The following is a 12,871-nucleotide window of genomic DNA, read 5'->3' as shown; positions in this document are numbered from 1 at the left end:
ATCACGTGGAGTGAATTGAATTGGTGAAGACTGGCATCTGTGATGCTGGGGACTTCCAGAGGAGGTAAAAATGTAGATGAATGAATTGGTTAAAATCTTGTACAAGTCAAGTGTTTTTGCTTCCAGAGGAATTTATAGTTTGTTTGCCTACAGTTCACACCATGAGTTACTTCAGTTCTGCCCTGGCTGAGAGTTGCAATGTCCTGGCACAGAAATAATGTATTCTCTTGCCCTAAGTGGGTATGATCGTAGATAGTAATTCACAAAAAAGGAGATCTCCACCCACCTCTGAGTGAATTTCATGCATTTGATAAAGGAGGTTGATTTTCTCGGAATGTGAAATTGGGAGCCATCAACTTCAGCGTGAATGCATATTTCCACTTCAAAAATTGCATTCAACAGTTTTTAACAAAAGAAAAATATTTATTGCGATCCAAAATTTAACTCGAGCACATTTTAAGATAAATTGCCCTGCCGTAGAATCATATAACACAGAAGGAAGCCCGCCATGTCTTTGTCATTTAGGTCCATCCAGCTAGTCCCCTGCTCTTTCCTCATAACACTGCAAACGTTCATTGAAATTCAGAACATGGAAGGAGGCCATTCAGCCCAGCGTGTTCATAGCGGCTGACATATAGCCATTCAGTTTAATCCCATTTTCCAGCTCTTGGTCTGTAGTCTTGTAGGTTGCAGCACTTCAAGTACATATCCAACCACTTTATAAATGTTACAAGGGTTTCTGCCTCTGCCATCCTTTTGTGGTAGTCAGCCCCAGATTCCGATCACCCTCTGGATGAAAAGATTTCCCCTCTTACCTACCTCTTGCCCTAATTCTATGCCTTCTGGTTATGGACCCCTCAACCAAAGGGAATAGTGCCTTCCTGCCCATTCTGGACCCTCATAATTTTATACACTTCAGTTAGGTCTCCCTTCAGCCTCCTCTGTTCCAAAGGGAAAACTATAGCCTATCTAATCTTTCCTCATACCTATGATTCTTCAGTCCAGGCAACTTCCTTGTAGATCTCTTCTGTACCCTCTCTAGTGCAATCACATCTTTCCTTTAATGCAGTAACCAGAACTGCACACACTACTCCATCTATAAATGAACTGGTGTTTTATACGACTCCAGCACAACCTTCCCACTCCTATATTCTATGTCTCGACTAATAAAGGCAAGTATCTGCCTTCTTGGCCATGTTATCTTGCCTCTTTCAGGGATCCATGGACGTGCACTCCATTGTTCCTCTACACTTCTCAGAAACCTATAGGATGTTCCTTTGCCTTGTTTGAACTTCCCTAAATGCATTTCTTCATTTCTCCGAGTTGAGCTCCATTTACCACTGTTCAGCCTGCCTGACTGCTCCATTGGTATCTTCCTGCAGTATGCAACCACATGGCCAATTTTTGTATTATCTGCAAACACCCCCTACATTCCAGTCCAAATCAATGATATGTACCACGAAAAGCAAGGAACCTACCACTGAGCCCTGTAGAACCCCTAACTGCAAACAGCCTTCCAGTAACAAAAAACACCCATCGACCATAACCCTTTGCTTCCTGCCTCTAAGCTAATTTTGGATCCATTGTGCCACTTTGCCTCGGATCCTACGGGCTTTTATTCTCATGACCAGTCTGCCATGTGGGACCTTATCAAAAACCTCACTAAAATCCATATAGACTACATCAGACACACTATCCTCATTGACCCTCCTTGCTACTTCCTCAAAAAGAAAAATTCAATCAAGCTGGTCAAGACACAACCTTACCTTAACAAATCCATACTGATTGTCTGATTAACCCGTGTCTTTCTAAATTAAGACTTATCCTGTCCTTCAGAATATTTTCTAGTAATTTACCAACACTGAGGTTAGGCTGACTGGCCTCATTACTCAGTCTATCCCTTTCTCCTTTTTTACATTATAGTACAACAGTAACCATCCTCCAGTCCTCTAGCACCACACCTGTAGCCAGAGAAGATCGGAAAATGATGGTCAGAGCCTCTGCTGTTCTCACACTTCCCTTAACAGCCTGGGATACGTTTCATCTGCGCTTGGGGATTTATCTGCTTTCAAAGATTTCAAATCTCCTTATGCTTCCCCTTTTAATGTGTTAATTTAATCTAATAGTTCACACTCCTCGCTGATTGCAATGTCGGTATCGTCCCTCAATTTTGAGAAAAAGGATGCAAAGTATTCATTAAGAAAGTGCCCTCTGCCTCGACATGGGTTACCCATGAGGCCCCTAATAGGCCCCATACTTTCTTTAGTTATCATCTTGCTCTATGTGTATTTATAAAACATCTTTGGGTTTTCATTGATTTTACTTGCACATGGGCTGTAGCAGTTCAAGGAGGTGGCTGAACACCACCCTCTCAAGGGCAATTAGGAATGGGCAATAAATGCTGGCCCAGCCAGCGACGTCCACATCCTGTGAAAGAATAAAAAAATCTAAGATCACCTACACCAAAGTGCTCCCCAACAGATGCTCCTTCCACTGCCCAGCTTCATTCCTTAAAACTAAGTCCAGAACACACTAGTTAGCCTTGCTATGTACTAGCCAAAAAAAAGTTCTGAATGTATTTTAAGAATTCTGCTCCCTCTGTGCCTTTCACACTGATTCTATCCCAGTTTATAGGGTAGTTGAAATGCCCCGCTATTACTGTCCCATCTCCCTGCCAAGCTGGCTTAAACACTCCCCAATAGCATGAGAAAAACCTGCAAGGATTTTGGTTCCAGCCCTGTTGACGTGCATTCGGCCCGTCCAGATTCCACTTGCCCTAAAAGCGCTCCAAATGCCTCAGAAATCTAAAGCCCTCCCTCCTGCACCATCTCGCCAGCCAGCCTACCTTTAGAGGCCCTGTTTTTCAATCTGTTTCTTAGCCCCCCAAATTCTCTCTCCAGGACCTCATCCCCATTTTTACCTATATCATTGGTGCCAAAATGGACCATGTTCTCTGGCTGTTGATCCTCACCCCTCAGAATGTCCTGTAGCTGCTCAGTAACGAAGTTGACCCTAGTAGAAGGAGGCAACATACCATCCTGGATTCAAGTCTGCAGCTACTGAAACACCTCTCTGCTTCCCTTTCTATCAAAACCCCTATCATTATTGCTTTTCCACTCTTCTTGCTCCCCACTACTCCCCACCCTATCCCCCACCAATCCTGTGCAGCTGAGCTGCCCATGGTGCTGTGGAATTGGTTATACCTGCACTCCCCAGAAGAGTGCACTCACTCACTCACCAGCTGGAGAGTGAGAGAAACGCATGGGACCCCTGCCTTGCCTGGTCCGTCTCATGGTCACCCGCTCCCCCTCTGCCTGCACATTCTTAAACTGTGCAGTGACCACGTCCGGGAATGTGGTATCCATGAGACTGTCAATCTTCGCGATGCACTGTAGTGACTCTTAACTGCTACTCAAGCTCTGAAACCCAGAACTCGAACTGCTCTTCCTGGTGACACTTCCTGTACATGCACTTGTCCAGGCCACGAGACGCATCCAGGATTTTCCACATGGCACAGGATGTGTATTCCATGGGGCTGAGGTTTCCTGCCATGCCTTTACTTTCTATACTATTATCTAGAAACGCTTATCAGCTACTTACAAATCAGCTCCTTCCCTCATTGGGGTATCATTATAGCTGTTTTGCAGATATTCCTTTTGTGGACAGAGATTTCACCAGAGGCTTTCTTGCCAGCTTTAACTCCTCAGTCACTGTGCTCAGTCTCCATCCAAGTCTGCTGCTGGTTAGTTTCCCTGTAATATAGATAAATGTTTCCCATCTCATCTAATTAATGCCTCTGGACGTCAGCTTTCGGGTCTCGCAGGTTTGCACTCCCTCTCTCAGACCGCTCCTGGTTTTGTAAAACACCAGAACACCTCACTGCACGGACTTCCCTCACTAGCCAAATTCCTGAGCTCAGTGCTCTGTCGAAGCAAAACTCCGCCGAGCCAAATACCAATCCTTCTCCCTCTGCCCTCAGTAACCATGAAGTTTCCAGGAGGACTCACTGCATAACACTTCATCCCTGTTTCAGCTCATCTTCTGCTGAAACCCCCCCATTCATGCCTTTGTTTCCTCCAGACTGGCTGGTCTCCCAGATTCTACTCATCTAAAACACTACTGCCCATGTTTAATTTGCACAAAGCCCTGTTCCCCTATCACCCCTATGCCTGTTGACCTACATTGGCTCCCGGTCAAGCAATGTCTTGATTTTAAAATTTTCATCTTTGTTTTCAGTTCCCTCCAGAGCTTCACCGCCCCCTTCCCCCCCATCTCTGTGAACTCCTCCAGCCTCTCCCTCCGAGATATCTGCACTCATCTAATTCTAACCCCTTGAGCATTCCCCATTTTAACCGCTCCACCATTGGCGGGTCATGCCTTAAAATGCCTGGGCCCTAAGCTCTGGAATTCCCTCCCTAAGCCTCTCCGCCTTGCTTTCCTCCTTTAAGAGACTCCTTAAAACCTATTTCCTTTACCAGCATTTTGGACACCTGCTTTAATGTTTCCTTATCTGGCATGGTGTCATATTTTGTTTTATAATAATCCTGCAAAGCACCTTGGGACATTTTATTATGTTAAAGGTTGTACATAAATTTAAGTTGTTTTACATTTTACATTATCCATTGTGCCATCAGAGGGAGCCCAAGCTACTGATTTCTGGGATAAAAGTTCAAGCTGTAGTCAAAAAAATATTTTTAAAAATTGCTGCATATTTTAACCAACTATCTGTGCTGGAAGAGATTTGATTTTTTGAATTCAGTTTCTCTTTATCCTGTGGGATTTCAGCTTGCTATCAATGTCCCAGGAGCTTTTTCTTTTCTTCAATCATGGGATGTGTGTGTCACTGGCTGGGCCAGCATTTATTGCCCATTCCTAATTGCCCTTGAGAAGATGGTGGTGAGCCACCTTCTTGAACCAGCGTAGTCTGTTTGGTTGAAGCACCCACACGGTGCTGCTAGGAAAGGGATTCCAGGATTTTGACCCAGTGACAAAGAAGGAATAGCAATGTGTTTCCAATCCAGGATGGTATGTGACTTGCTGGGGAACTTGTGGTGGTTCCAAGCGCCAGCTTCTATAAGACCATAAGATCGTAAGATGTAGGAGCAGAAGTGGGCCATTGGGTCCATTGAGTCTTTTCCACCATTCAGTGAGATCATGGCTGACCTGATAATCCTCAACTCCACTTTCCTGCCTTTTCCCCATAACCATTGATTCCCTCAGTGATTAAAAATCTGTCTATCTCAGCCTTGAATATACTTAATGACCCAGCCTCTACAGCCCTCTGCGGTAAAGAATTCCACAGATTCACTAGCCACTGAGAGAAGAAATTTCCCCTCATCTCTGTTTTAAACGGGTGCCCCCTTACTCTGAGATTATGACCTCTGGTCCTAGACTCTCCCACAAGGGGAAACAACCTCTCAGCATCTACCCTGTCAAGTCCCCTAAGAATCTTTTTTGTTTCAATAAGGTCACCTCTCATTCTTCTAAACTGCAATGAGTACAGGCCCAACCTACTCAGTCTCTCCTCATAAGAAAATCCCTCCATCCCCGGGATTAATTTAATGAACCTTCTCTGGACTGCCTCCAATGCCAGAATATCTTTCCTTAGATAAGGGGACCAAAACTGTTCACATTATTCCAGGTGTGGTCTAACTAGTGCCTTGTATGGTTTTAGCAATACTTTCCTATTATTATACTCCATTCCCTTTGAAATAAAGGCCAACATTCCATTTGCCTTCCCTATTACCTGCTGAACTTGTATGCTAGCTTTTTGGGACTCATGCACAAGGACTCCCAAATCCCTCTGTGCTGCAGCTTTCTGCAGTCTTTCTCCATTTAAATAATGTTCAGCTCCTCTATTCTTCCTGCCAAAGCGCATAACCTCACATTTTCCCACATTATATTGCATCTGCCAAGTTTTTGCCCATTCACTTAACCTGTCCATATCCCTCTATAGACTCCTTGTGTCATCCTCACCACTTGCCTTCCCACCTATTTTTGTGTCATCTACAAACTTGGCGATAGTACATTCACTTCCCTCATCCAAGTCATTAATATATATTGTAAATAATTGTCTAGGTGGTAGAGGTCATGGGTTTTAGAGGTGAAGAAAAGGTCAAAAACCCTGCCAACCTGTGAGACTCCCTGGCTTGTGACTGACCAAAATGGAGAAGGTTCATCCGGGAAGTCACCAAACACATAGAAAAACTTTGTTGGGAATGTGCAGAGGTGATGTCGAGGCCTTGGAGGTAGCGCACAAACCTCCAAACAACCCATCTACCCAACCTTCCAAGCACCATTCACCCCACATGTGGCAGAGTCTGCAGATCGCACATTGGATTTATTCAGCCATCTCAGAACCCATGGAGCTGGAATGGAAGAAAGTCATCCTCGAACCCGAGGGACTGCCTAAGAGAATGGAGGGAGTTGAAGAAGCCTTGGTCAATTGCTGCAGTGCATCTTGTAGCTAGTACACACCGCAGCCATGGTGCACTGGTGATGGAGGGGGTAAATGTTTAAGGTGGTAGATTGGGTGCTGATAAATGGGCTGCTTTGTCCTGGATGTTATTGGAGCTCGGCAAGTGGACATGGCCAGTAAATGCCTGCATTGCTCACATCCTAAGAAAAAGTTTTAAAAAATAATGGGGAGCATTCCATCACACTCCTAACTTGTGCCTTGTAGATGGTGAAAAGGTTTGGCAATGAGAAAGTGTGACACCCACTGCAGATTACCCAATCTTTGAGCTTCTCCCAAAGCCTCAGCATTTGTATGTCTGGTCCTGTTAAGTTTCTGCTCAATGGTTGTTGATGGTGGGGGGATTGACTGTTGTGTAGTGGTGGTTAGATTCTGTCTCGTTGGAGACAGTCATTGCCTGACACTTATGTGATGCAAATGTTACTTGTATCAGTACCTGTCTTTGCCTTCTCACTGTAAATGGAAAGATTCTGGATACGGGGGAAGGTGAAAAGTGGCGTGTGATGCCCTTGGTGGTTGAATAGCCAGCAAATACTGTCTAAGGTTGAACATGAAGAATGTCAACTTTCACAAAACACGGGAAGAATGGTGGTCCTCAGGAGGAATTTACCACTGCCGATGGTAAAAGGGAGAGATAAGATGGTGGCATCAGTTTGTATAATTTAGTTTGTATAGTTTAGTTTGAATACTCTATGCATAATACATTACTTTGGACCAAAAAAGCAAACTTACACTTTGTTATGCACTGAATTTTTATACATAGATTAAGAGGAGAGATAAGAATTATACTGAATACTGTGTAAAATCAATGAACATTTATACATTGGCCTAGATTTCCTGGTCAGTGGCGAGGCTAAGTGTTGGTTTGAGGAGTGTGGGGATGGGGATTCTTAGCAAGTTTACTTTTAAAAACAATTTGTATAAGAAAAAGTCCTTCCTGATACAGCTTCCACTGTAAATCACATCCCACTTTGGTCCTACGCCTGTGGTTCAAAGTTCTAGGCAGAATGGTGTGACTTTCTCAGCAACTTCAGGGCATTGAGCTCAAGTCTACTGCAGAAGGTTCAGTGACGGAGGCATCGGTGGAGAGTTTTGGGCAGCTCAGCTCTGCCGATCGGAGGTTTGAAGTTGGCGTGCAATTACCATGCATGTTGGGACTGCCTCTGAGTCTCGACACTCAACATCGGCAAATAGCTCAAAATTTGCCGCTACTTTTATGAGAAGCTCCAGCCCAAAGTCTTTTTTTGTACTTGTTAATACATGTTAAGACTTGTAATGCATTATATGTCGGCCTTGGCTTTGTGGTAATACTCTTGCCTCTGTATCAGGGGGGTCATGAGTTCACTGTTTATTCCAGACATACGAACATATAATCCATTCAGCACCCTTTTCTCATGCAGTATAAATTGTTTCTCCCTTTGAAATTTGGCATTCTTGTGCCTGTCCTGATGAGTGCAAGATGGAAAGCTTTGACAGAATGTCCCTTTTCAGCAATAATGTGATTACTGATTATTCGAGATTTGTGGACTACCCGGTCTGAATAGTTCATTAATCTATCTCACAATGTAATTGGCTGTGTGTAGCTTTTGAGAAGTTTTGACGTGGTTCAATATAAATGTTACTGTTATTATGGAAATATACACATTAGAATAAACCTTCCTCCTTTCAGTAAGATGGCAAAATTAATTAATTAATTAGTGCATCTTTGCCTATTTGTCAAGGTGTTTACTCTAACATGCTGAAGATGAAGAATGTTCCATTTTCAAGTGGGATTGTGTGGTATATTATAGAAATCACTTCTGTTTTTAGTGATAAGCGGCACTTCGATGTGTTGTTTATTTCCCACTATTTGTAAGGTAGTGAAAGAAATGTAGTCAAACGTAGCAACACCAACTTTTTTCCTCTTAAACACACATGGGATGTTCCAACATAAGAAAGCTCCCCTATCGGGAAGGCACCATAAAAATGCAAATTTTTTAATGTAACAGCAGGCTGCCCTAGAAATTCTACTACTTTGATATTTTTAGGAGGAAATAGGGCATTATAGGGGCTGCCAGGCAGCTACAATTCAGGTGGACTAAGCCCAGCTGCCATTACCCTGGAAACCACTTAAACCGGGAGAGGTACACTTACATGGATTAGCACAAGGAAGGCTGTGTGGATGGGTAGTGCCAAAGTTGTGGCTCCTGCTGCGATTTCATCCACATCCAAACGACAGCACCGACCCGGAGACACCCCAGGCTTTGGATGTCACATCAGCTTTTACCTTTCAGGCCTGAGCCTTATTGTGAGCAGGATGCATTGCAGCCTTTGTAGGACAGAAAGCCTGCAATTCCCTCCTCCTGAAACCCACCTCAAACAGCCCTCCCGAAACCCACCTCAAACAACCCCCTCTTCACTTTCCCAGACACAAAGGAATGGACGCTGGACCATTTCACCACTTGCCGTTTGATTGAATGTGATGTCGCTACACTGAATTTCCTTTTGGCTCTATTCACTTCCCCCTTTCTTGTTCTTCATCCCTGCCAGTGCTGCCATCAAGGTCAAATTCCTCTTGAGCCTGTCTAAAAAGCTGTAAGAACTTATGCTTCTCTATGCAGTTGGCTTCCTTTAAACGGCAGCTTAAGTGGTTTTCTTTCTAGCTCCTTATCTCAAACCTAAGGTGTACTTGGAGCTGCGAATAACTGCGTAAATGAACAGACTCAGGAAATTGGCATGCTATTATTAACCTACACTTCTGGTTAGATTAACATTAGTTCTTAACAATTGCGACCGAGTATTGCAAGGATACAAAAGCACATCCCAGTATAAGCAAGAACAGTCTCCTCTGCAAACACTTTGTTTTGTTCTGCGCTGACATCACCCTGACTTAAATTAGTGTAAAGGACTTGGCTTGCAGTTATTTTTAGTCATGCGTGTTCTCTAGTGAAGATACAAGCTGCACATTGTGTTGCTGTGGGAACAGCTAAATTCATGCTCACCTCACAGATGTAAGTCATCAGCCGGAAAGATGTGAAGCTCCGAAGTTGCAACCACGGTACTGTGGCTCCAAAAGTGCAGAGGGTGAGACGTCTACCTATCCGTTTACCCAATGCCTCGACACCTTCCCAAATCCTGGAGGCAGGATTCTATAATGAATCGGGGTAGACATCAGCACCATCACCGGCACTATCGGCCCGTGCACTCGTTGACTTGGTGGGAATTTAGTGTGTTATTTTGTGACCATTGGAATCCTCTTCAAAACTGCTTCCTCACTTCTGTACAGATATCCAAGCTGCCCTGCACAAATTGCAAATGCAGTCTCTTCTAGCAACTGCCAATAGGACATGGCATCATGGGGCCCACCTGCAGGCACACACCTACTGCTGGCTGTGCAGTGGTCAGTACAGGTGTGATTCCAGACTGAGCCCACCATCCTGCCAGTCCCACTCCCAAAAGTGATGAAGTGATAGAGGGAGCTTGGCGAAAATAGCATCCACCCTTGAACAATGCCCGAAGAGGGGAAGAAGTTGACAGAATTGGGCTTCCACCACAAATCCTTGTCACCTGCCCTGCTGGACTTTCATCCCTCAGGACTCATTTTACCATAATGGTCATTCTTCAGGTGTAGCTGTCCTTTAGTGGGCTTTTCAAACATAGTGACTGCCATTAACCCTAATTAACAGTCCCCTCATCTGCTGTGCTCTCACACACGCTTTCCAACAGGGATTACTGGATAGCAGTCAGGATGAAATTGGGGACATCCTTCTCCAACACTGTAGCCTTGAGTCCAGTTTTAGCGTTCTGACATCTGGTTTGTGTAAGGAACATATCTTTTTATTTCTGTTGGATTGTTGTAAAGAACATATCTTTTTATTTTCTGTTGGACTGTGGATTAGAATTACAATAGCTGCAGGTTGAAAGACATGTCCACTGGAACTGAATGAGAGATATATACAATGTTGCAGTCCTGGAACAGAGTGTGCCATGAAAGACAGAATGGTGCCGGAAGGGAGCCCTGGAACAAGGGAGCTGCCTGACAACAGCATTTTAATTGGCTCCTGATAAGGTGACCATGTTTGTGTGAGAAGCAGTGCAGCTGAATAGCTCCTACCCTGAAAGGAGCAAGACCTAAAACCTCTTTCTCCTGTGTGCAGAAGATTCTAGTAATTCCAACAATAATATTAGCTGGCTTCTCATATCTCTATAGCCTGCTCTCCCTCTGAAAATCCCTGTCAAGAGGCAAAAGGGGACATTGAGGGGCAAGTGCTCAACCAGTGAACTAAAGACTGAAAGTGCTGGAAGACCACCTCATGTCATCAACAAGAACTGAAAGGGATTTGGAAGACATCGATCAAAATCAACCCATCGAACCCTGTACTCTGGAATTGGTGCTATTGAACTGTTTTATCCCACCCTTAAAATCAATGTTTTTGTGTGTCTGATGTGTCTTGTATGTGTGTGTGTGGGGATTTAAGAAGGGGGTGGAGTTTAAGTTATAGAGTTAGAAATTAGCAGTTCATATTTTTTTCTTTTGCCACTGGTTAATGATAGTTTGTTCAATAAACAGTTATTTACTTATTAAGTTTACAAATCTGGTACTCGTATTCTGTTAACCTAAATTAAACAGTGAGGTAGAATTGGGGCAACCTGGTGGTTTGATCAAACTTGTCACATTTGTCGTGCCTTGGGGAACAGTGGGACTTGATATTACAGCGCACTATCCCCAGTGAGTCGTCACATTTGGCTGAGGTCACCAAACTCACCACAGACAGAATTTGTCCAGTTTACAATAATGTTCAGCCATCGGGGCGCTCTCAGGCTCTTAATCTGTTTCTCTTTTAGAGTAAAATCTAGCTGGGTATTCTTGTTTTGCACTTTTTTTTAATGGCCATGCAACTCCATTCAGTGCAATTATTATCTAAAATGTTGAAAAGTCATCAATGTGAAACGTTAACTCTGTTTCTGTCTCTACAGATTTTGCCTGACCTGTTGTGTGTTTCCAGCATTTTCTGTGCTTTTTATATGTTTGTCAGCTGTGCAGCTAACAAAGTTGGTCATAGAAGGTCTATCTTGCTCTGTATGGCAGCCAAGTAAAACCATAAACACTTGTAGCTTGATTCACTCTTCATCTAAGACACTTTGTACCGTTCTTATGATTGTTTAATAACTTCCTGAAATTCATAAGTGCTGCACCACTTCCTCTGCAAGGGATCATTTTCTTACCCTTGTAAGCTGAAGAAGGTATTACCCATTCTCAAAGGCTGGTTTATTAAACACATTCCCTTTCCAAACTCTATATGGACCAAAACTTATAATACAAGCTTCTGAAAATTAGATCATTTTTAAATCTAATTCATTTCTCGCATCTGGTTTTCCCGAGTTTCACATTCTTGCAGCTCGGAGTTACTACAAGGGACATGTGAGAACAATGCAAGGATGACTCTCTCCCCCATTCAATCAATTAATAGCCAGGGGGTGGGGGTGGTAGGTGGTGGTGGTAGTGGTGGGGTGAAGTGAAGTGTTGTTTATCAGTGGGATGCTTCCTCACATAATGCATTTCATGTGAGATGGTGGCATAGTGGTAATGTCACTGCACTAGTCATCCAGCAGCCCAGGCTAATGCTCTGGGGGTGCAGGTTCAAATCCCACCATGGCAATGGGTAGAATTTAAATCCAATCCTGGACTAGTCTCAGCAATGGTGACCATGATAACTTTCGTCAAAAAACCCAACTGGTCCCCTTTAGGGAAGGGAATCTGCCATCTTAATGTGGCCTGGTCTACATGTGACTCCAGATCCACAATAATGTGGTTAATGCTTAACTGCCCTCTGAAATGGCCTAGCAAGCCACTTGGTTCAAGGGCAATTAGGGATGGGCAACAAACGCTGGCCTTGCCAGTGACGCCCACATCCCTTGAAAGAATAAATAAATAAATCTGTCTCCCATGACTGGAATAGATGTTTAAATAACTTATTTTTCAAAGGAGACAGTGCCTGGTAGTGGGTGACAAACCTGGCAGCCAATTCTAAAGGCACAGCCTCATTTAAAGAAAAAAATAGCTGATTCCTGCCCGACCAGGCCAGGTTGACGGCCTGGATGGTGGGCGAGAGCAGAAATTTAGGGACATGTGTTGAGTGATCCCCAGCAGCCAATAGAAGTAGGGCTGTAGATGTGATTGTGAATTCCAACGAGATCTGTGTGGAGGGGCAGGCCTAAGGACTTCTTGGGGGAGGGAGTGGAAGGGGATTTCCTGCTCTTCTTGACCCACAAGAGGTTGAAAAAGAAACGGTTTCTAGTGCTTACTTTGGCTAGTCGACCAAAGTCATTAGGCTGCAGCATTTGAATGTTAACTAATCCCCTGCCTGCAGGGAGCCTCGTTCATAGATTCACTTGGGTAAAAGTTGAAATAGTCGG

The sequence above is a fragment of the Cetorhinus maximus genome, chromosome 18 (assembly GCF_964194155.1).
Source record: "Cetorhinus maximus chromosome 18, sCetMax3.hap1.1, whole genome shotgun sequence".
In the NCBI taxonomy this organism is placed as follows: Eukaryota; Metazoa; Chordata; class Chondrichthyes; order Lamniformes; family Cetorhinidae; genus Cetorhinus; species Cetorhinus maximus.
The sequence above is the reverse complement of the archived record's forward strand: the minus strand, read 5'-3'. Positions refer to the sequence as shown.